The sequence below is a fragment of the Schistocerca gregaria genome, chromosome 9, assembly GCF_023897955.1.
Source record: "Schistocerca gregaria isolate iqSchGreg1 chromosome 9, iqSchGreg1.2, whole genome shotgun sequence".
Lineage (NCBI taxonomy): Eukaryota > Metazoa > Arthropoda > Insecta > Orthoptera > Acrididae > Schistocerca > Schistocerca gregaria.
In genome coordinates, this window is record NC_064928.1 from 126,421,132 (window position 1) to 126,445,061 (window position 23,930).

The window sequence follows — 23,930 nt, forward strand, 5'->3', positions numbered from 1 at the left end:
TCTAACCTACCTGCCCGATTAAGGGATCTGACATTCCTCACTCCGATCCGTAGAATGCCACTTTTCTTTCTCGTGATAACGACGTCCTCTTGAGTAGTCCCCGCCCGGAGATCCAAATTGGGGACTATTTTACCTCCGGAATATTTTATCCAAGAGGACTTCATCATCATTTAATCACACAGTAAAGCTGCATGCCCTCGGGAAACATTACGGCTATAGTTTCCCCATGCTTTCAGCCGTTCGCAGTACCAGCACAGCAAGGCCGTTTTGGTTAATGTTACAAGGTCAGATCAGTCAATCATCCAGACTGTTGCCCCTACTGAAAAGGCTGCTGCCCCTCTTCAGGAACCACTCGTTTGTCTGGCTTCTCGACAGATACCCCTCCGTCGTGGTTGCACCTAAGGTACGGCCATCTGTATCGCTGAGGCACGCAAGCCTCCCCACCAACGGCAAGGTCCATGGTTCATGGGGGGCGGAAATCATTAGAGAATTCAATATTCCGAGATCCACAAAGTCAAGAGTGTGTCGAGAATACCACATGTCAGGCAGTACCTCTCACCACAGACAACGCGTTGGCCAACGGTCTCTTAACGACCCAGAGCAGTGGCATCAACGTAGAGCTGTCAGTGCTAACAGAGCAGCAACACTGCGTGAAATAACCGCAGAATTCAGTGTGGGACGTACGACGAACGTATGCGTTAGGACAGTGCGGTGAAATTTGGCGTCAGTGGGCTATGGCTGCGGACCACCGACACAAGAGGCTTTGCTAGCAAGCACGAAGTGGCCTGCAGCGCCTCTTCTGGGCTCGTGACCATATCAGTTGGTCCCTTGACTACTTTAAACCCGTGGTCTGGTCGGTTAAGACCCGATTTCAGTTGGTAAGAGGTCATGGTAGGGTTCTAATGTACAGCAGACACCACGATGCCATACACTCAAGTTGCCACGAAAGCAGTGTACAAGATGGTGGTGGCTCGATAATGGTGTGGCCTGTGTTTACATCGAGTGGAGTGAGTCCTCTGGTCCTAATGAACCGATCGGTGATTGCAAATGGTTATGTTCGACCACTTGGAGACCATCTGCTGCCATGGATTTTTATGGATGAGTATATGGCATGTCACCGGATCACAGTTGTTCAAGACTGTTTTGAAGATATTTCTGGAATAATTCGAGAAGATGATTTGGCCACCCTGATCGCCCGATATGAACCCCACCGAACATTTATGGGACAGAGCCGAGAGGTCATTTCGTGCACAAAATCATGCATTGGCAACTCTTTCGCAATTACGACGCATATAGAGGCTACACGCCACGGTATTTCTGCCTGGGACTTGTTGAGTCCATGCCACGTCGAGTTGCTGTACCCTGGGTAAAAGGAGATCCGACACGGTATTAGGAGGTATCCCACGATTTTTGTCACCTCAATATATACATATAAGGTGTTTTTTTTTTAATTTTGAGGCATCTAAGTAACGTTCTAGGTGAAAAGTTAATTTCAGTAATGGCGACATCTATCACGCACGTGCGGGATCAATTACAGGTATGTGCTTTCAAACGGGAACCTACAATTTTTATTGCATATTCAGATTCAACGCCAAAAACTGCATACGGTTTACTCAAACCATTTTTTGCCATTCGTGGTAGATGGCGACGCAAGCGACAAATACCAAGTGTACTAGATTTTGAAAGCAATATTCGACACATTTGATTTCTCATTTCATTTACGATGTAAATGTGGTGTCACCGCCAGACACCACACTTGCTAGGTGGTAGTCTTTAAATCGGCCACGGTCCGGTAGTATACGTCGGACCAGCGTGTCGCCACTATCAGTGATTGCAGACCGAGCGCCGCCACACGGCAGGACTTCCTAGCACTCACCCAGTTGTACAGCCGACTTTGCTAGCGATGGTTCACTGCCTACTTACGTTCTCATTTGCCAAGACGATAGTTTAGCATAGCCTTCAGCTACGTCAATTGCTACGACCTAGCAAGGCGCCATTATCAGTTACTATTGATGTTGTGAATCATGTACCGTCAAGACCGACGTTCATCATTAATGGATTAAAGTTAAGTAATTCACCAGCTACGTCCGTTTTTCTAAATTCTAATTTCCTTCTCCTGTTCCAGACATCACGGCAGCCTGCGTGAGCTAAAACGCGTGGCTTTCGGCCTCCTCTAGTAAGACGGTGTTGGTTCTCCTGCCAACCCCAACAGTAAACTTGAACCTTTGTGTTCTTACGACTGCTGTTTATATTCGGACGTTACTTTAACGTTGCAAATTTGGCTGTACAGTACAAAATGTTTAGCCATTTCAACGTATGGTGCAGACTATGTTTAGCGCGATCCAGCAAAAACATCGTGGAGATAGTAGTTCTCTGGTCTCATCGGTATGCTTCATATCGGTGGGTCCCCTTGCCTCTCACCATTTGTGTGCTTGACTTCGGTGAGAATCCATGGCAGGTGCGCCTATCAGTGTCACCTCAAGCACATTTCATCTTATTACAATGGCTGTGGTTTGTTTCCCGTCGGTACCCCGAGTCAAGCCTTCCGATGGTTTGGAGATTCACCACAAGCAGCTCAGTACAAAACAGCCATACAAATAGCCATTGCCAGGAATGTCAATTTCTAGCCACATTATTCGTACTGTAGAATCACATTTGCAATGTGTGAACTTGAGCATCAACCATTAGAACGCGAAGGTTTGTATTCACGTAGACAATGAAACGTAGGCTGAAACGAATCGGTTCAAAGAGGCATACTTGTTTTTTTTAGATTACAGTTTCGTCTACTACGAAAGGAAAACAATGGTTCAAGTAAGCCGTACGTTTTTCTGGCGTAAAATCCCAACTTGCAAAAAAATGGGGGAGGGGGGGGGAGTCCCATGTGAAAATACAGAATGGGCCCCATGCATGCTGGATGCATGGTTAGAAGGGGGCCTGTTACAGAACAGGTAAATATTCCCTTCACTAAAATTAAATTTTGACCTACAACATTTTTTTTCTCGTAGTATGCGTCGTTTTCGAGAAATGTAGCTGTCTCAAATTAAAACATATGTATGTAGTTGTCTCAACTTAACCCAAGAAATCTATATGTATAGTCTGTGATAGCACTTCATTTTCCGTGTGCCACATCTTTGCAATGTTGTGCCTTAGTAGCATAGTATCCTCTTTGCTCACGTCGATGACGACGGCCTTGTAAGCCAACAGTCAGTTAAAGAAACTATATTAATTCCGGAGAAGAATCACAATTTTATGCTTCGTATCTGTATTACCAAACCGCTAAGCCGTTTCGAGGTGAACAGTCCGATCTGCAGGTTGCCTATCCAACGGCTTTCAAGGGATACGATAATTTGATTTTCTGTATTTCGCGTAATTATTGACCGAAATTGAAAATATAAAACGCGTAATAATGTACTCGTTAAGTGCTATAGTCTTATGTTAAATGTTGAACACAACAGGATACCAATTATAGTTAGAAACTATGTATTAAGGCTTGCCGCAGCATAACTTGACACGCAAATCACCCAGACCGTATTCATCCGGCATTTGAGAATAAAAGCACTTGGCAATTATAGCTAATTTTATACATAATTACAAATCTACACGGAAACATTTCTCGCTGATACACCCACGAATATTCTACATTTTCGCTGAAAAACGTCAGCTTATGGTATAATGGTTTGTTTCATTACGTCTTTGCTACAAACTCTACTCGCAACACATTTTGCAGATAGCATCCACATACTCGTATGCCACTGAATGTAACAGCCAAATTATGTCTCCTTACGAGTCATAATTCAGGAGTAGTGACATCATAAACATTGAGATGCGCGAAAACCTAGCTTTTACCTAAACCGGAGAGCAAATTGCCCAGGTTATATTCTTTCAGTCTTAGATAACGAGGGCGTTTATCGACTTCCAACAAACTGTAAACATAAGTTCGAACCGTTTCTACACAGCTACCCGTTTAGATGTTTAACGGCAAGATTTAACACCTTAATTCATTTGCAAAGTAATCATTCGTCTCAAGCTACATCTACGTAGATACTTCGAAAGCGACCGTGTGGTGGATGGCAGAGCGAGCGTGTTCGACTGTTAGTCATTTACTTTCCTGTTCCACTCGAAAATAGAACTGTGCGGCTGGAGGAGGTTCGAGTCCTCCCTCGGGCATGGGTGTGTGTGTTTGTCCTTAGGATAATTTAGTAGTGTGTAAGCTTAGGGACTGATGACCTTAGCAGTTGTCCCGTAAGATTTCACTCACTTTTGAACATTTTTCGAAAATTGAGGGAAAAACCAATTGTCCATATGCCTCTGTACGATCTGTAATTTCTCTTATCTTAGCGGTCTTTAAGCGAAATGTAAGTTGGCGGCAGTAGAATCGTTCAGGAGTGAGACCTAAATGCCGGTTCTCGGCATTTTGTCGATAGCGTTCCGCGAAAGGAACGTCATCTTCCTTCTAAGGGACTCGCATATGAGATCAAGAAGCACCTCTGTAACACTCCCTTGATCAGCGGATCTGTTGCTACCAAGTCTAGCAACCCGTTTCTGAACTGATTCGATGGCTTCCTTTAATCTGTCCCTGGGGAGGGGGACATACCAACACTGGAGCGGTACTCAAGAAAGGAATCACACTAGTATTTTATGCGTGGTCTCCTGCACAAGTGAACCAGATTGTACCTAAAATTCTCCCAGCAAACCGAAGTCGATAATTCGTCTTTCGTAATACCGTCCTTATGTGCTCGTTCCATTTCAGATCCATTTGCAACGGTACGCTTAGATGTTTAACCAAGATGACCGTGTCAAGAGGCTCAACGACGGCACTTTATCTTCTTTTTTCCTTCTACAGTCACTCAACAACGGCAGCTTGCCGTACACCACAGCGTCATCAGCAAACAACTGTAGACTGCTGCCGACGATACCCGCCATATCATTTATGATTTTTAGAGAATAATAGCTGTTCTATTACACTTCCCTGGAGGACTCCTGACGATACCCAGAGATTTTTATTAAGAATGAAATTCCTCCAGCTGTACTCCAGATTTTATATTTACTTCGCTCCTAGTTTCAGCGTTGCGTCAACGCCATCTTCAGGCCCGTACACTTTGATGAAATCAGTTGTGTGTGGCTCAGCCTAGCAGTCCGTGGTCAGACCAGCACGTGCTCCACATCCAATCTAAATATGGATGTATGAATATGCCCTGTGATGAATACTCGCCATCGCATGTCTGGGAACATATTCCGCATCCACCGTACCGTCGTTAACAGCCTGCAGTGGGGCACTATGCCAAACGATTTTCGGAAATCTACACTACTGACCATTACAATTGCTACACCGCCAAGTTGACGTGCTACAAACGCGAATATTAACCGACAGGAAGAAGATGCTGTGATATGCAAATCATTAGCTTTTCAGAGCTATCACACAAGGTTGGCGCCGGTGGCGACACCTACAACGTGCCGACATGAGGAAAGTTTCAATCGATTTCTCATACACAAACAGCAGTTGACCGGCGTTGCCTGGTGAAACGCTGTTGTGATGCCTCGTGTAAGGAGGAGAAATGCGTACCATCACGTTTCCGACTTTGATAAAGGCCGGATTGTAGCGTATCGCGATTGCGGTTTATGGTATCGCGACATTGCCGCTCGGGTAGATTGAGATCCAATGACTGTTAGCAGAATATGGAATCGGTGGGTTAAGGAGGGTAATACGGAACACCGTGCTGGATCACAGCGGCCTCGTATCACTAGCAGTCGAGATGACAGGCATCTTATCAGCACGGCTGTAACGGATCGTGCAGCCACGTCTCAATCCCTGAGTCAACAGATGGGGACGTTTGCAAGACAACAACCATCTGCACCAACAGTTCGACGACGTTTGCAGCAGCATGGACTATCAGCTCGCAGACCACGGCTGCGGTTACCCTTGACGCTGCATCACAGTCAGGAGCGCCTGCGATGTAGTACTCAACGACGAACCTGGGTGCACGTACGGAAAAACATTTTTTTCGGATGAATCCAGGTTCTGTTTATAGTATCATGATGGTCGCATCCGTGTTTGGCGATATCGCGGTGAACGCACATTGGAAGCGTGTATTCGACAGCGCCATATTGACGTATTACCTGACGCGGTGATATGGGGTGCCATTGGTTACACGTCGCTGTCACTTCTGGTTCGCATTGACTGCAGTTTGAACAGTGGACGTTACATTTCAGATGTGTTACGACCCGTGGCCCTAGCCTTCATTCGATCTCTGCGAAACCTTACATTTCAGTAGTCATGTACGGGCCTATCTGGATACAAAAATGTACGACTGCTGCCCTGGCCAGCACATTCTCCAGATCTCTCACCAACTGAAAACGTCTGATCAATGGTGGCTGAGCAACTGGCTCATCACAATATGCCAGCCACTACTCTTGATGAACTGTGGTATCATGTTGAAGATGCGTGGGCAGCTGTACCTGTACACGCTATCCACGCTCTGTTTGACAATTCCCAGGGGTATCAAGGCTGTTATTACGGCCAGAGGTGTTTGTTCTGAGTACTGATTTCTCAGGATCTATGCACCCAAATCGTGTGAAAATAAATCACATGCCAGTTCTAGTATATTTGTCCAATGAATACCCGTTTATCATCTGCATTTCTTCTTGATGTAGCAATTTTAATGGCCAGTAGTGTAGGAGTATGAGACCTGCCTGTTGGCCGTCATCCATAGTTAGCAGAGTATTGTGCGAGAAAGGAGCAAGCTGAGATTCGTACTGGCGAGGCTTTCTAAATCCTTACTGATTCGCAAACAGACGCTTCACCGTCTTAAGAAAATTTATTATATTTTAAGTAAGAATATTACCAAGAAATCTGCAGCAAACCGATGCTAGGGAGAATGGTCTGTAATTTTACCTTCGTAATATACAGGAGTTACCTGCGGTTTTCCCCAGCCGTTTTTTCTATGGACAGGCGTTTGGTGAACAAAACGTGTACCGAATGCATCGCTTTATGCTATTTAAGGAAATCACTATTTAAGGAAACCACAGGAAATCTAAATTGGTTGGCTGGAGAGGAATACATCTACATCCACATTTATACTTCGCAAGCCACCCAACAGTGTGTGGCGGAGGGCACCTTACGTGCCACTGTCATTATCTCCCTTTCTTGTTCCAGTTGCGTATGATTCGCGGGAAGAACGACTGCCGAAAAGCCTCCGTGCGTACTAGAAGGGGGAAGCAATATATTCCATACCTCATCCAAAAACGCACCCTCTCGAAACCTAGACAGCAAGCTACACCGCGATGCAGAGCGCCTCTCTTGCAGTCTGCCACTTGAGTTTGCTAAACATCTCCGTAACGCTATCACGCTTACCAAATAACCCTGTGACGAAACGCGCCACGTTTCTTTGGATCTTCTCTATCTCCTCTGTCATCCCGATGTTGTACGGATCCCACACTGACGAGCAACACTCAAGTATAGGTCGAACCTCCTTTGTTGATTACATTTTCTAAGGACTCTCCCAATGAATCTCAACCTGGAACCCGCCTTACCAACAATTAATTTTACATGATAAATCCACTTCAAATTGTTCCGCACGCATACTCCCAGATATTTTACAGAAGTAACTGCTACCAGTGTTTGTTCCGCTATCATATGCTCATACAATAAAGGATCCTTCTTTCTATGTATTCGCAATACATCACATTTATCTATGTTAAGGGTCAGTTGCCACTTCCTGCAGATCCCCTGCAGATCTTCCTGCATTTCGCTGCAATTTTCTAATGCTGCAACTTCTCTGTATACTACAGCATCATCGCGAAAAGCCGCATGGAACTACCGACACTATCTACTAGGTCAACTTCCGACACTATCTACTATCTCCTTCCCCCTGTATGCGAATCCAGTGTAGCGAAAGAGAGAGACAGAGACGGAGACAGAGAGGAGGGCGGATGCAGGGTGACAGAGAATGAATACCGGCTAACTGGCATCCGTCTTATCAGCAGACGGCCGCTCCTAGACGGAGGGGCCACGGAGAAGAGATTCGCGCACCATCTCCAGACACAAAGCTCAGCGCAGCCTGAATGGACTGCGCCGCTACTTGAGTAGCCGACAGCCTCCAAGCGGCTGACAAAGCAGTCGCTGTTCTCTTCCCTTCTCCAGCTCCGAGCCCCGAGCGGTCGCACCTGTCCTGTCCTTACAGGACCGCCGCCAAGTGCCAACGTACGGCCCTCTCCCGGGTTCCAAGCAATTTCACGTGTCACACGTGATATCGCCGTAGCTCGCTGCCTGGGTCTGTCACAGCCCAGGGAGACCACACAACACCGCTGCCGACGGATTCTCAGTTGCGTCATCTGCATCACAATCTAAACGTCTCAACGGTTCCCGTCAATTGTAGCAACTCTTTGATAGCAAGCTACCGTTGTAAGCGAAATTTATAGAAGGGTCGGTCAAAAAGCTTCAGATAGGAGATCGTGCAGTGGTAACCGGTACGCCAATCATACAAAATTGCGTCAGCATTGATGCAATTATATCGCAGACTGTAGTATCATTGCCACAGATACTACTACAACGCCGCGCCAACACAAGGTTGGCAGCCCGTCGTCTGCCGAGCACAGCGCACTCTAGCGGGCTGTGCAGCTCGACGGAACTGGAGTGTGCCTCGTTCACTTCTTAGCTAGATTTCAACCTAGGCAGACGCACTTTCATAAGCGGCCCTCAGCATTGATTCTCTGAGGAGCGTCCATTAGTGGTTCAAATGGTTCAAATGGCTCTGAACACTATGGGACTTAACATCTATGGTCATCAGTCCCCTAGAACTTAGAACTACTTAAACCTAACCTAAGGACATCACACAACACCCAGTCATCACGAGGCAGAGAAAATCCCTGACCCCGCCGGGAATCGAACCAGCGAACCCGGGCATGGGAAGCGAGAACTCTACCGCACGACCACGACCTGCGGAAATCAGGCTTAGTCCCTGAGAATATGTTGTAATTGTTAGCCGTACCAGCAGTCCTACACACTACTGAAGATAAGTAATTTTTATTCTACTATGTGTTTCTTGAATAATAATCCTTCTCTCTAACAGTGTGCCATACCGCATATTATTGCTAGCTGGACTCCTTCAGCTCCTATCAACTCGGCCTCCTACTTATTTGCATTTACTAACGAGCTGAAAACACCCACGCGTTTTGTGCCTCTAAACAGTGAGACACAACACAGACACACCAGACTGAAAATACCTGTTGGAAAAACACCGTATCCTGCTGCGTGAAGAAGTCCGCAACTGCCTGCTGCACATCTTCGCCCTACAGAAATCGTCGACCCTTCAGGGTCCCTTTTTAAGAGTGAAACGTCCCCTTAGAACTATTTATACACGACTATGCTTAAACTGACACACAATAGTTTTTAGCGCAACGCAATCTGACTTTCAATAATCCCTACGAAAGAATGGCCCTGACTTACATTAACCTATATGTTTCACAAATCACTTACCTCACAAAAGTCTTCATTACTCGAACTACTGAAATACAGTGAGCGCCACTACTGCCAGCTAACTAAAAGATTCAAACTACGGAAGTCACTAACTACTGATAGGCACAGTTAGCAAGTGAAACATTTTAATAGAGAACAAACAATCTATTTACCTTAATAGTCATAATATATATATCAGTTCATGACACCAATTCTTACAAATTTCAAAACTCCGCCATCTCTCTCCCCACGTCCACAACTGCTGGCGGCTCACCTCCAACTGCGCAACGCTACGCGCTGTTAGCATCCAGCTACCGCTGCCCAACACTACAATGGCGAGTATTACAACAATGCCAACCAGCCACAGACTGCACACGGTACAGCCAGTGATTTTCATACAGAGCGCTACGTGGCGGCGGCGTTACCAATTAAAAAAAACCTAAACATCCTACTTACATAGCCCCCATGCTCCCTTGCGGATAATATAGCAAGTCCATAACCACCACTTGTGCACTCACAAAAATTGTTTTTGAAATATCCTTAGAACCAGCAATGCTGTTATCCAGTCCCTTACTGAATTATTAACACACTTGCAAAAACTATCAGTCCCTACTTCTCACATAATATCCATATACTATGACCAACAGAAATGTGTGCAGTGGAATGTAATTTCCAAGTTACTTAATTTGATGAACTGGTGTCAATTAGAATTTTATAACATGAAAATACAATAACCAAGGTACAAAATACATCTTTAAATAACATAACAATACAGAGAACATTTGCAGTAGTACAGGCTTTACAAAAGAATCGAAATAACAAATTCATCAGTGTTGCAAAAATTATGAAATAAGTACATACATAAAAGATCAGAATAATTATTGAAACATCAACTTCACACATTAGCATTAAAATAAAAGAGAATAAATAATGTCATAAACATCAGAAAAATTCTACAATGTAAATATTATTAGCTAAACACATAAAGACATCCTGGCATGGTCGCCATATGAAACATCCCCTTAGAACTATTTATACACGACTGTGCTTAAACTGACACACAATAGTTTTTAGCGCAACGCAATCTGACTTTCAATAATCCCTACAAAAGAATGGCCGTGACTAACATTAACCTATATGTTTCACAAATCACTTACCTCACAAAAATCTTCGTTACTCGAACTACTGCAATACAGTGAGCGCCACTACTGCCAGCTAACTAAAAGATTCAAACTACGGAAGTCACTAACTACTGATAGGCACAGTTAGCAAATGAAAGATTTTAGTAGAGAACAAACAATCTATTTACCTTAATAGTCATAATATATATATATCAGTTCATGACATCAATTCTTACAAATTTAAAAACTCCGCCATCTCTCTCCCCACGTCAACAACTGCTGGCGGCTCACCTCCAACTGCGCAACGCTACGTGCTGTTAGCATCCAGCTGCCGCTGCCCAACACTACAATGGCGAGTATTACAACAATGCCAACCAGCCACAGACTGCACACGGCACAGCCAGTGATTTTCATACAGAGCGCTACGTGGCGGCGGCGTTACCAATTAAAAAAAACCTAAACAACCTACTTACAAGAGATCGCAGGCATGATAACTGCGTGGAGAGACTTCAGCAGTACAGGGCGGGTGCTCGAGTGTTTCCCACTTCAGTTCGAGTAACTTCTACGTTGCTTTATGGGGACTTACGTTGTCAGCACGGAACTTGGAGCACCGTTCCATAACGGTAGCTCCGACAGACATGCTGCCCCATACACATTCATCTTCCTCCGATGGATGTCTACTCGTATTTGTCCTTCACCACTCACGGAAAGAATAATAACACATTGTTTCTGTTTAGGGCGCTTTTGCTAATAACGCCTCCGTGCTTCATTTTTCCGCATTTATCGCACACACTTCCGAAAGACATGAATGCTACACTAATCACTTACCTGCACGTCGGTGCTTACATACGTGCATCGGAGTCGCATGTCCGGCCGGCCGCTGGTGGCCGAGAGGTTCTGGGAGCTTCAGTCTGGAACCGCGCGACTGCTGCGGTCGCAGGTTCGAATCCTGCCAAGGACTGTGGAGATGTTAAGTCGCATAGTGTTCAGAGCCATTTCGCATGTGCACTGCGCCAACGTTCTCAAAGTGATACTTTTTCATCGTCTCTTTTAGTTGTTGATCAACTGATATCATTAATTTATTTGTTTATTGCATAGAGACCTGTTATTTAGTGAAAGGAATTTTTTTTGTAAAAGTTGTTCTAAAATAAAATAAAAAACTGGCACGGTGCGGGTAGTAGTCGCTTTCCGAGGGTTTAGTAAAAACTTAATTATCTATATATACTGTTCATCCATCCTGGTAATCAAGAATCTCGATGATTTTTGCCTGTTATCGAAATTGACACTAGCGAGATATCGCTTCTGACGACTCCAAAACTTTCGAGAATGTCTTACTACCAAGTTTGAAGTTCGCTAACAATAATTTTCTCCTTTCTACATAATTAAACATTATCAGTTTTCTGATTTTTTAAAATTTGTACTGTGAAAGATTTCTTCTGGCCAAATGCCATGATTCCAGATGAATGCGAAATACCCTATAGGTTTTGATGAGTGAATTAGCGGTTATCAAAGAATGTAACATAAATGGTCGTATCTTTTAGCTGCATTACCTTAGAAGCTTACGATTATTACACTACCAAGGGTATTAACAAAGGGTTGAAATGATTCAAATGCCTCTAAACATTATGGGACTTAACATCTGAGGTCAAACAAAACTGGTTCAAATAGCTCTGAGCACTATGCGACTCAACTTCTCAGGTCATCAGTCCCCGAGAACTTAGAACTACTTAAACTTACCTAACCTAGGGACATCACAGACACCCATGCTCGAGGCAGGATTCGAACTTGCGACTGTAGTGATTAAGCAGTTCCAGACTGTAGTGCCTAGAACCTCTCTGCCAAACCGGCCGGCTCTGAGGTCATCAGTCCCCTAGACTTAGAACTGCTTAAACCTTACCTAAGGACATCACACACATCCATGGCCGAGGCAGGATTCGAACCTGCGACCGTAGCCGCAGTGCGGTTCCGGACTGAAGCTCCTAGAACCACTCGGCCACAACGGCCCGCTAACAAAGGGAAGGACGAAGGTACACAGAATCAAATAACAATTGACAGACAATTTTTTATTCGTGTCATATACTTACAGATTCAAAATTTTCGAATATTTTCTTTTGGCTGTGCAGTGAAACCTTGCTTCTTGCCAAAATTCATGATGCTAGGTCAACGGTAAGTCCTTTGAAGGTTTTGATGAGTGAGTTTGCGAGTGTCAAAATATGTGAGACAATTGGCAGTATCTTTTGGTTGCATTGACTTAGAAGCTTCAATTCATTACATCGTCAAGAGCCGGTATGCTCCAGTATGTGAAACAAATTTCATGTTGATACATCAACACGTTCCTGCGAAAAACATGTCTTAAGTGACGGACTGACACACAGACAATATGACAAAAATGACAAAATTTCCTTTTTCCTATGACATAATTGCAAATAAACAATTTTCGAAATTTTTCCTTTCGTTGTAATGTGAATCCCTGCTTTTTGCCAAATATTATCATTCTAGGTCAACGGGAAGTGCCCTGTAGGTTTTGATGAGTTTGCGAGTATCAAAATATGTGACAAAATGGCCGTATGGTTCGACCGCGTTGACGTAGAAGCTTCAGTTTCCTACACCGCCGAGGGACCGTAGAGAATGATATTTCTACCCATTCCGGAGACAAAGGGAGTTGTTAACAGACGTATAGACTGACAAAAAGCCCCAATATTTTGTCTTGTGATATAACTCCAAATTAATAAATTTCGCTTCTGCTTTGGTTGTACTGTGAAACTTTGCTTGTTGCAAATTTCATGAAATCTGGACCAACGAGAAGTACTCCATAGCTTTTGATGCGTGAGTTGGCGACTATCAAAATATGTGGCACAAATAAACGTGTCTTTTGATTACATTGACTGAGAAGCTTAAAGTTTTTACATCGCCATGGGGTCGTAGACCCTAGTATGTGGTATAAATTTCATCTTGATACGTATTACAGTACCTGCGGAAAAGGTTTTTAACAGTTGCATTAGGTCGTTGATAACTTTGTCTACATAATGTACTTTGTGAGGTTCCATTCTTCTGATGACAGACCTTCTTGGACGATGGTAGTCAACCCGGATTTCGTTGGAGCTTGTTCTATTAAGACTTTCTCTGCGAGATGCTTAGTTCAACGTTCTTCAGTGGCTTTATGTTCGTTTTGCTCTGTCGATGTTAGCGTGTTTTGTTTCAGGGAGCCGGCCGCGGTGGTCTCGCGGTTCTAGGCGCGCAGTCCGGAACCGTGCGACTGCTACGGTCGCAGGTTCGAATCCTGCCTCGGGCATGGATGTGTGTGATGTCCTTAGGTTAGTTAGGTTTAAGTAGTTCTAAGTTCTAGGGGACTAATAACCACAGCAGTTGAGTCCCATAGTGCTCAGAGCCATTTGAACCATTTTTTTGTTTCAGGGAAGTAGCCACAAACTCCTCGGCTTTGTCAGGTGCACCATGGACAGCTAGTTTTCAGTGAGCGAAGTACCTAGACCAACCGCCAAGAGTGTTTTGTTTCAGGTAAGTAGCCACAAACTCCTCGGCTTTGTCAGGTGCACCATGGACAGCTAGTTTTCAGTGAGCGAAGTACCTAGACCAACCGCCAGTCATAGCCTGATTTGTAGCATAATCGTATTCATCCGGTCTTGACGCCTCTCGGTGCGCCATTCTCGAAGTCGTTGCCTGGGTTCCTGCTAGATTCTTTTCATCTGAAGTTTCAGTTTCGGGTCACTTAAACGTGGCGACCATCTGGGTCTCTTCTTTCCTCATGAGACGGTTGTTCAAGGAGTGGTGGTAATCTGATCTGATTGGAGTATTACATGTTGTCAGTCCCGATAGCTCAGTGGTCAGCGTAACGGATTGCCGCATACGGGCGCTGGTTCGATTCCCGGCTGGGTCGGGGATTTTCTCCTCTCTGGAACTGGATGTTTTGTTGTCTTCATCATCATTTCATCCCCATCTGGCTCGCAGGTCGCTCAATGTGGCGTCGGATGTAATAAGACCTGCACCAAGGCGGCCGGGCTTACCCCGCAAGGGGCCCCCGGCCATTGACCCCAAACGCTCATTTCCATTTTCTTATATGTCGCTGGCTTTGTGTCTCTGCAGATTTTTTTTGTCGGGTAAGTAATTGATTCACCTGCTTTTTCCTCTAAAGGCAGAATCACTGCTGAGATAGTGGCCGAATTGTTCATAGTTGGTGTCCGGTGACCATAGTGGTGAGAGTGGAGGGGTTAGATTAGCATTACCAGTACTGGCTTGTGGTCAGATATCATACCGTGCAGCGTATTTAGTTCTAGCGGGAGGGCGATATTCTTCTGTGATTGCTTTGTCCAAGATATCCGTATGTTGGTTTCCGACGACAGTACGTGCATTAGTTTAGGAGGGCCCCACACCATCGTACCCATTCAGTCCTCGAGTTCTTATACTTTTACTTCCTTAGCGTTGACTCTCCTTGAATTCCATCCTAAGTGCTTAGCGTTTAAGTCTCTGCCAGGAAATATTGGACTGTCCTTTCGGAAAACTGCTTGAAGCCCTTCCACCAGCAATTCAGAGTTAGGCCTAATATAGGCAGCTAACGTGCTGTGTGTGTCCTTTACTGCTGTTGTTTCGAGGGTTCGTAAGCCACCTAGGGTTCCTTCTCTATTTCGAGTCGGTCCCGAACAAAAAAAGCCGTTCCTCGTGGTCTGCTTCTCTCTGTTCCAAATCCGTGCATATTACGTAATTTGAAAGAGCCTTCCCGTTTGAAATGTGTTTCCGACACGGGGAAGATGACAATATTACTTTGAGAAATATAAATATCTATTCCTTTTTTTTTCGATTGGGTTCCAAGTGGCTTGTTACTTTCTCTGGCACTTCTAGAATCTTTTTGGTGATGTTGACGATTTCTGTTAGGAAATATATCTGTTTCAGACTACTTCAGAATCCCAGGATTTCCTTTGTGACATACTCGTATGTTGTTATCTTCCGATCGCGGTATGTTTTGTCCTGTGTTATTCTCTGGTATTCTTCATTATCGTCGACTTGTCCACAAATCCTAGGGTTCATTTCGTGCTTCAGGCTCAGGTATGATTTCTATTGTCTCGATGTTATCGATGTCGTTCTGGGCCACGATTATTTTCGGTGATATCCGTGGGACTGTCGCATTTAATTTTAGTGCTGTATTTTTCTCACATTTCCTAGTTTAACTGCCTGTTCTGTTAGCTCACATTGTGATAGGTGGCCATCTTTGGACGCTGGCCTGCGCATTTTACACATCGTCACGGAAACCGGCAGTAGTTTTTAGCTCGGTAGAATCTTTAGCCCCGTATTTCACAGGGCTGGGTTAGTTTCCCGTCAGTACTCTTCTTTCTTCAAAGAAAGTTCCTACATCGGTCATTTTTTCCATTATCTACAATATGTACTGGCAGCAGTTTTGTCGTCCCGTTGTTTTTGTCCCATTCTTGTGTTGCTACACTCCGTTGGCAGCGAAGCCTTCGTTCAGTAGTGCTTCTTGAATTTCATTTTCCGGGGTTTCGCTGGTGAAGTCGCTACAGATGAATGTTGACAATTAGGTGGACTCATAAGGTACGGAAAGAGGAGGTTCCGCGCAGAATAGGAGAGAAAAGGAATATGTGGAAAAGACTGATAAAGAGAACAGACAGGATGATAGGACATTTGTTATCAGGAAATGACTCCCACGGCTCTAGACAGAGCTGTAAAGGACAAAAACTATAGAAGAAGACATCCAGCAAATAATTGAGGACGTAGGTTGCAAGTGCTACTCCGAGATGAAGAGGTCTGCACAGGAGTGGAACTCGTTGTGGACCGCATCAAATCAGACGCATGGCCAAAAAAAATTTAAAAGGAGCCGCTTAATCACTATCAGTATTTTGGCATCTTTTTACGATTTATCTTCGTAATTATGGAAGGATATGTTTCTATCTTTGAAAACAGGGTTGTCTTCAGGGTTTCTATGGCGTCAAACAGGTACCTGATGTTGTCAGTACGGATACTGCTCTTTCACAATCCTTCAAGATCTTTTCCAGTTGTCGGTTTAGCTTGAGGTATTTCCAAACTTCGCGTATTACCATTTTTTTCACAATGAGGTGGTTTCTTCTTCGAGTACTCACCCAGTTTATTTGACCGGTTGTGTGTACTCGGTGGGTTAACGTCATCTTTTGGTAGTAAGTTGTATATGTTGCTTCTGTCACTTGCAGCTCTCTTCCATTCCTTCTATTTCTTCTAGCCTCTTTTGTTCAATGAACTTTCCCACATGACTTGAAATTGTTACTCTGAATCTTCCTGTTAGATCTCTATCGTGTTCTCTTCCGTGGAGATGCCCCATCAGATGGATTCTTCTTCATCGTCATTTAGGTCTTACGTTGAACCATTCAATGTTTGATCATCATCCCATTCCAAAAATTGGAGGAATTCTTCGGCAGTTTATCGATTTTCATTCTCTAAGCCCTATCGTTCAATTTCTTTTAGTGGTACGCCCTTCCATTCCCTTCTTCAACATAACATTGCTTCGGATTCCATCTCTGGTTCCTTGTTTATGAACGACAGAATCCTTGTGTGAGAGATATAATGTACCTGTGGATTCTATTGTCACCTGTCTTTCCGCCCTAGCCTATCACACTACGGACATAACCCACCGTAGCAAATGCCTGGTATCTGTTTTGCTCTACTCTGCTTTAACGCCCTACAAATCCGTCTGCCCGGCTTTATGTTGCCTGGAATGCAGCTTTCTCCCCCTACCATTCTATCTGCATGTTGTGTACATAGTTCCGCGTAGTCAGCGCGTACACAACTTTCCCACTAGAGAGCGCCCCGCTAAGCACAACAGCGCAGGCGCAGTGCTCGTCTGTCTCCGCACAACGAGATGGCGCTGCCTTAGAGACGGACCAAATTCTGCTTCAGCCGATCCGCGTATTAATATGTAACGCAGCCAATGAGATTGCTGCTAGCGTAGAACCTTTCCTCCTCACGTATCACACTCGTGCAGTGGTACCTGAACGCGCGAGGTATTATAACAAGTGTACAGACCTCCGATTAGTCAATCTGCATTCGTCTGTAGTCATGTTTCTGTCTGCGCCTAATAAGATTATCATATTCCTGTACATAGCCGTGAAGAGAAATGAATAGACCCTTTGTCAAGTATCATAGATATGTGAGAAAAAGTTTAACATACCAAGACCAAAGGAACTTCAGATTGTCAATTGTAAACAGCATCCAGAATCAAGTTACGTAATATCTATGCCTTTTTATTATTTTAATAAATGTGTGTGAAATTTAATCAAGTTCTGTTTAAAGTTGGTCACCGTCAATCTGCTACTCTAAGCGTGCAAGTGGCATTTCTATCGTCTGACATAACGGCAGAAGATAAACATGCCACGATAAGACCACGAGACATATTGCTGACACTCGCCTACTTCGTTAGAGCGACAAGTCAAATAATCTGATGGTGTGTGTACCGAAGGTCTTACAGTACGCACACTATACTGCACATGGAAGAAGCTATGATGGGAATTAGCGAAACTTTAAAGTGGCATTAAAACTGAGCAGGAAGGGTTTACAGACTCAAGATTCGAGGAAGACGCTGCTATTGACAGCGAAGAATTACAGTACCTACTGAATGGAATGATCATTCTAATGGCTACGGAATAGGGCCTGAGAGTAAACTGTACAAAGTCGAAACTAACCAGGAATATCAGAAATAAGATAATGGATGAAAATATCCAATTTGGGGATCACGAAGTAGGTGAGTTAAGGTATTCTGCCACATTGGAAGTAAAAGAACACGTGGCTGACGAAACTAGGTGAACGTAACAAGCAAACTAGCTCAGGCGAAAAGGGAGGTCCTTACCAAAAAAGTCTACTGATATCAAATCTGAGGATTAAATTTCTGTGAATGTGCGTCTGGAACACAGCATTGGCTCATGAACTGTGTGATAACAAGGTACTGAAAGAACCGAATCGTTTGAAATGTGGTGCTATATAAGTATATTAGAAATTTGGTGGACTGATAAGACACGAAATGAGGAGATTTTCCACAGAATCGGTGACATAAAGAACTTACGAAACACAGTGAGAAGAGAAGGAGCAAGGTGACGGGACCTCATCTAAAACATCAAAGAGTTGAAGCCATGGTATTAGAGTAGCTGTACACAGGGCAAAACCTATAGCGGAACACAAGAGAATATGTTAAGACAGTTGAAGCATTTCTGTTCTATCTGGTTTCATACTACCATCCACAAAGTCATCTCTTGTGCCAAACGTTTTGTCTCGGAGTAGCAGTTGCAAGCTTTGTCCTCAATTTTTAGCTTTATGTAGTCCAATCTCTGTCTTCGTTTACAGTTTCTACCCTCTACAACTTGCTCTAGTACCATCTAATTTGTTCCCTGATGTCTTAAAAGATGTCGTATAATCCTGGCCCTTCGCCTTGTCAGTGTTTTGCACATATTCCTTTCCTCGCCGATTTTGGGGGCAGTCTCCTCTTTTTTATCTTATCAGTCCAACAAATTCTCAACGCTCTTCAATGAATCTTTTCAATATGACTTGAAATTGTTGCTCTTAATCTTCCTGTTGGATATGCATCGTGTTCTCCTTATTACGTCATCAGATAAGTCCTCGCTCCTCATAGAGACATTCAACGTATTCTTTCCACATATCCGCTCTCTCCTCTCCATTCAACAGTGGAATTTCCATTGCTGTCTTGTTGTTATCGCCATTGCTTTTAATTTTACCTATGGATAATGTAACTTTTCTATATGCTGAGTCCATCCTTCCGACCATCCTTTCGTTTTAGACTTCTTCACATTTTTCGTACAGCCTTTTCGCCTTAGCTTCCCTGCACTTCCTATTTATTTATTTTCTAAGTGACTTCACTTCTCCAGTTACAAGCTAACAAGTCGAGTAGACTTCTTCCGGCCAACCGCCGCTCTATTTCAGAAAGTACAACCCGAAAATACACTACTGAAATCTGCCAGAGAATGCATTTCAGTTGGCCATTTTGTAAATACTACTGGAGATGTAAGATTGAAGATCTTTCGACTCATCATACTAGGCTAGCAAGCATCCCGAGGAATTCAGCTAGCTTCAGGTCAAACATGACAGTAAACTGAAATTGTTTCTGAATTTTGGTCCTCCTCGTTTTGATTTATGACTGTCAAACATGGACACTTAACGAATACACAAGACGGATTTGCACTCTTAATCACGGCAAGATCTGTACTGCGATTCATAAGGAAAATCAAAAGAAAAGGACAAGGCATCAATCAGATCAGTTCAAATGGTTCAAATGGCTCTGAGCACTATGCGAATTAACTTCTGAGGTCATCAGTCGCCTAGAACTTAGAACTAGTTAAACCTAAATAACCTAAGGACATCACACACATCCATGCCCGAGGCAGGATTCGAACCTGCGACCGTAGCGGTCGCGCGGTTCCAGACTGTAGCGCTTAGAACCGCAAGGCCACTTCGGCCGGCAATCAGATCAGTCATTGGCGTTAAGGTCATACTGGGGAGATCAGCTACTATGGAATGACAGTGGGCCTAGCATATCCCCAGAAGAAATCCAGACCGATGGCACCAAGACCTGTGCAAGATCGCTGGAATCTATTGGATCGGTATGCAAAACTGTCAAGGCTGCACGGTGTCACGGATTTTCGGCCGACTAAGTTTGACGGTTTTTCCGACGTTTCTTCTGTACGAGTGGCTGGCAATGTCAAAGCTTCATCGTCCATTGCTCATGGTGGACCACTAATAACGGCTGAAGCCAAGAGTGCTGGCGAAACGTCACAAAAATCATCAAATAAACACTGGAAAGATATCAAAACGGTTCAAATGGCTCTGAGCGCTATGGGACTTAACATCTGAGGTCATCAGTCCGCTAGAACTTTAAACTACTTAAACCTAGCTAGCCTAAGGACATCACACAAATACATGCTCGAGTCAGGATTCAAACCTGTGTCCCTAGCGGTCGCGCGGTTCCAGACTGAAGGGCCTAGAACCGCTCGGCCACAGCGGCCGGCGGCAAGATAAGATACAAGACCGTTTCTTATGGAACAAGTAGCATACGTAACTGAGCTCGGTGCCTGGAGAGGCCAAATCATTTAATAATGAGATGGCTGCTGATGATAATGATAATGATGATGATGATGACAATGGTGGTGGTGGTGGAAGTGATAGTGCTACTGGTCGTCATGATGACGAATTAAAATAATTTATTTTATGTGAAGTGTGTTAATTTTATACATAGTCCTATCCATCAGCGTCCTATCCCTCACTTTTGTAAATATTTTGTAATATAATTCCTATGCCCAGAAAAATTCTATATGGAATCAGTGCAGACAAGTACCCTTGTACGACAGTACTGTGCGGTGGCGTATGTAGTAGTGTTCTCTGGACTGCGTAGTGGTTCGATTTGTGAGAGTACAGGACACTAATGAGTACCGGCTTGGAAAGTGTTGTGAAGTCAACACATAGGCTCGAAGGGCACGAGAGAACAGTAGTGGCGTTTGGAAGGTGGGTGGGGCCTGTTGAGTCAGAGGATTAGAAGGTATTACAGCGGACATTAAAAATTAATCATCGATAGAGGATATAAAGTGGATCAAAGGGTAACGTTGAAAAGGATGTACTACTCTTAAAAAAGGAATAAAGTTACGTGAATGGGAATATATACACTGTCGTGGAAGGATATACATGTAGCAGAACTATGAGGGCAAGATTGATCAAGTATAGTGTGATTCATAATCAAAGACCGACAATCCATTTGTTCAAATAAAATCTACAGCTACATCTACATACAAACACAGCAATCCACCATACGGTGCGTGGTGGAGGGTACCTCGTATCACAACTAGCATCTTCTCTCCCTGTTCCACCCCCAAACAGAACGAGGGAAAAATGACTGGCTATGTGCCTCTGTACGAGCCCTAATCTCTCTTATCTTATATTTGTGGTCTTTCCGCGAAATATAAGTTGCTGGCAGTAAAATAGTACTGCAGTCAGCCTCAAATGTTGGTTCTTTAAATTTCCTCAGTACCGATTCACGAAAAGAACGCCTCCTTTCCTCCAGAGACAACCACCTGAGTTCCCGAAACATTTCCGTAACACTCGCGTGATGATCAAATCTAGGAGCCCGCCTCTGAATTGTTTCTATTTCCTCCCTCAATCCGACCTGATAGCGACCCCAAACGCTCGAGCAGTACTCAAGAATAGGTCGTATTAGTGTTTTCTAAGCGGTCTCCGTTACAGATGAACCACATTTTCCCAAAATTCTACCAATGAACCGAAGACGACTATCCGCCTTCCCCACAACTGCCATTACATGCTTGTCCCACTTCATATCGCTCTGCAATGTTACACCCAAATATTTAATTGACGTGACTTTGTGAAGCGCTACACTACTAATGGAGTATTCAAACTTTACGGGATTCTTTTTCCTATTCATCTGCATTAATTTGCATTTATTTATATTTAGAGTCAGCTGTCATTCTTTACACCAATCACAAATCCTGTCTACGTCATCTTGTATCCTCCCACAGTCACTCAACGACGACACCTTCCCGCATAATCAGCAAACAGCCGCACATTGCTATCCACCCTATCCAAAAGATCATTTATGTACATAGAAAACAACAGAGAACCAACCAAACTTCCCTGGTGCACTTAAGATGATACCCTCACCTCCAATGAACACTCACTATCGAGGACAACGTACTGAGTGAGTGATCTTTACTAATGAAAGCGTTGTGCATGTGGAGGTGGGGAGAGGGTAGGGGGTTGAATATTGAATCGAGATGTGCATGGGTCTGAGCACTATGGGACTTAACATCTTTGGTCATCAGTCATCTATAACTTAGAACTACTTAAACTAACCTAAGGAAAGCACACAATCGAATCCTGCCTCGGGCATGGATGTGTGTGATGTCCTTAGGTTAGTTAGGTTTAAGTAGTTCTAAGTTCTAGGGGACTAATGACCACAGCAGTTGAGTCCCATAGTGCTCAGAGTCATTTTTGAAAGCACACAACACCCAGTCCTCACGAGGCAGAGAAAATCCCTGTAGTATTAGGAAGGGGAGGTCAGAGACATTTTTGCCGGGTATGGAGATAGTGCCATTGAACAGAGTATGACAAGAAAGGGGATTTCTCGTTTTAAGGAGGTTCGTTTCGACAACAGTCACTATTCATGCTCATGAAGACCTTCGTGATTTGCTGAAGATCGTTTAAATGCATTTATCCACAGTGATACATGACAGTCTACTCGAAAACTGGAAAATGTGATATACTGTCATGATTTCACTATCGTGCGACATTTGCCTCCGTGGGGAAGGCTCAAAAACCGGGTGCATACGTACCGCATGCTCCACATGCATCAAGAAAATCATTGGGTGGCCATATACGCTTCTCTATTTGCAGGTCATCAGTGGTTCGTGAGTAACACCGACCATCCCTATCCCGTATCGTTACAGGTGACGAGAAATGTTGTCTTTATGCTAACGTAAGAAAAAGAAAAGAAAGGTTGAACCCAAACAAAGCAGCAACTTCCTGTACAGACACATGCTCGCATAAAAGATGATGTTACTCATCTGCTGGGACAGCGACGGCGTGACGTACTACGAATTGAAACTTCCTGGCAGATTAAAACTGTGTTCCCGACCGAGACTCGAACTCAGGACCTTTGCCTTTAGCGGGCAAGTGCTCTACCATCTGAGCTACCGAAGCACGACTCACGCCCGGTACTCACAGCTTTACTTCTGCCAGTATCTCGTCTCCTACCTTCCAAACTTTACAGAAGCTCTCCTGCGAACCTTGCAGAACTAGCACTCCTGAAAGAAAGGATACTGCGAAGACATGGCTTAGCCACAGCCTGGGGGATGTTTCCAGAATGAGATTTTCACTCTGCAGCGCAGTGTGCGCTGATATGAAACTTTCTGGCGGATTAAAACTGTGTGCCCGACCGAGACTCGAACACAGGACCTTTGCCTTTCGCGGGCAAGTGCTCTACCAACTGAGCTACCGAAGCACGACTCATGCCCGGTACTCACACCTGTACTTCTGCCAGTATCTCGTCTCCTACCTTCCAAACTTTACAGAAGCTCTCCTGCGAACCTTGCAGAACTAGCACTCCTGAAAGAAAGGATACTGCGAAGACACGGCTTAGCCACAGCCTGGGAGATGTTTCCTGAATGAGATTTTCACTCTGCAGCGGAGTGTGCGCTGATATGAAACTTCCTGGCAGATTAAAACTGTGTGCCCGACCGAGACTCGAACTCGGGACCTTTGCCTGTCGCGGGCAAGTGCTCTACTAACTGAGCTACCGCAGCACTTCTCACGCCCGGTACTCACAGCTTTACTTCTGCCAGTATCTCGTCTCC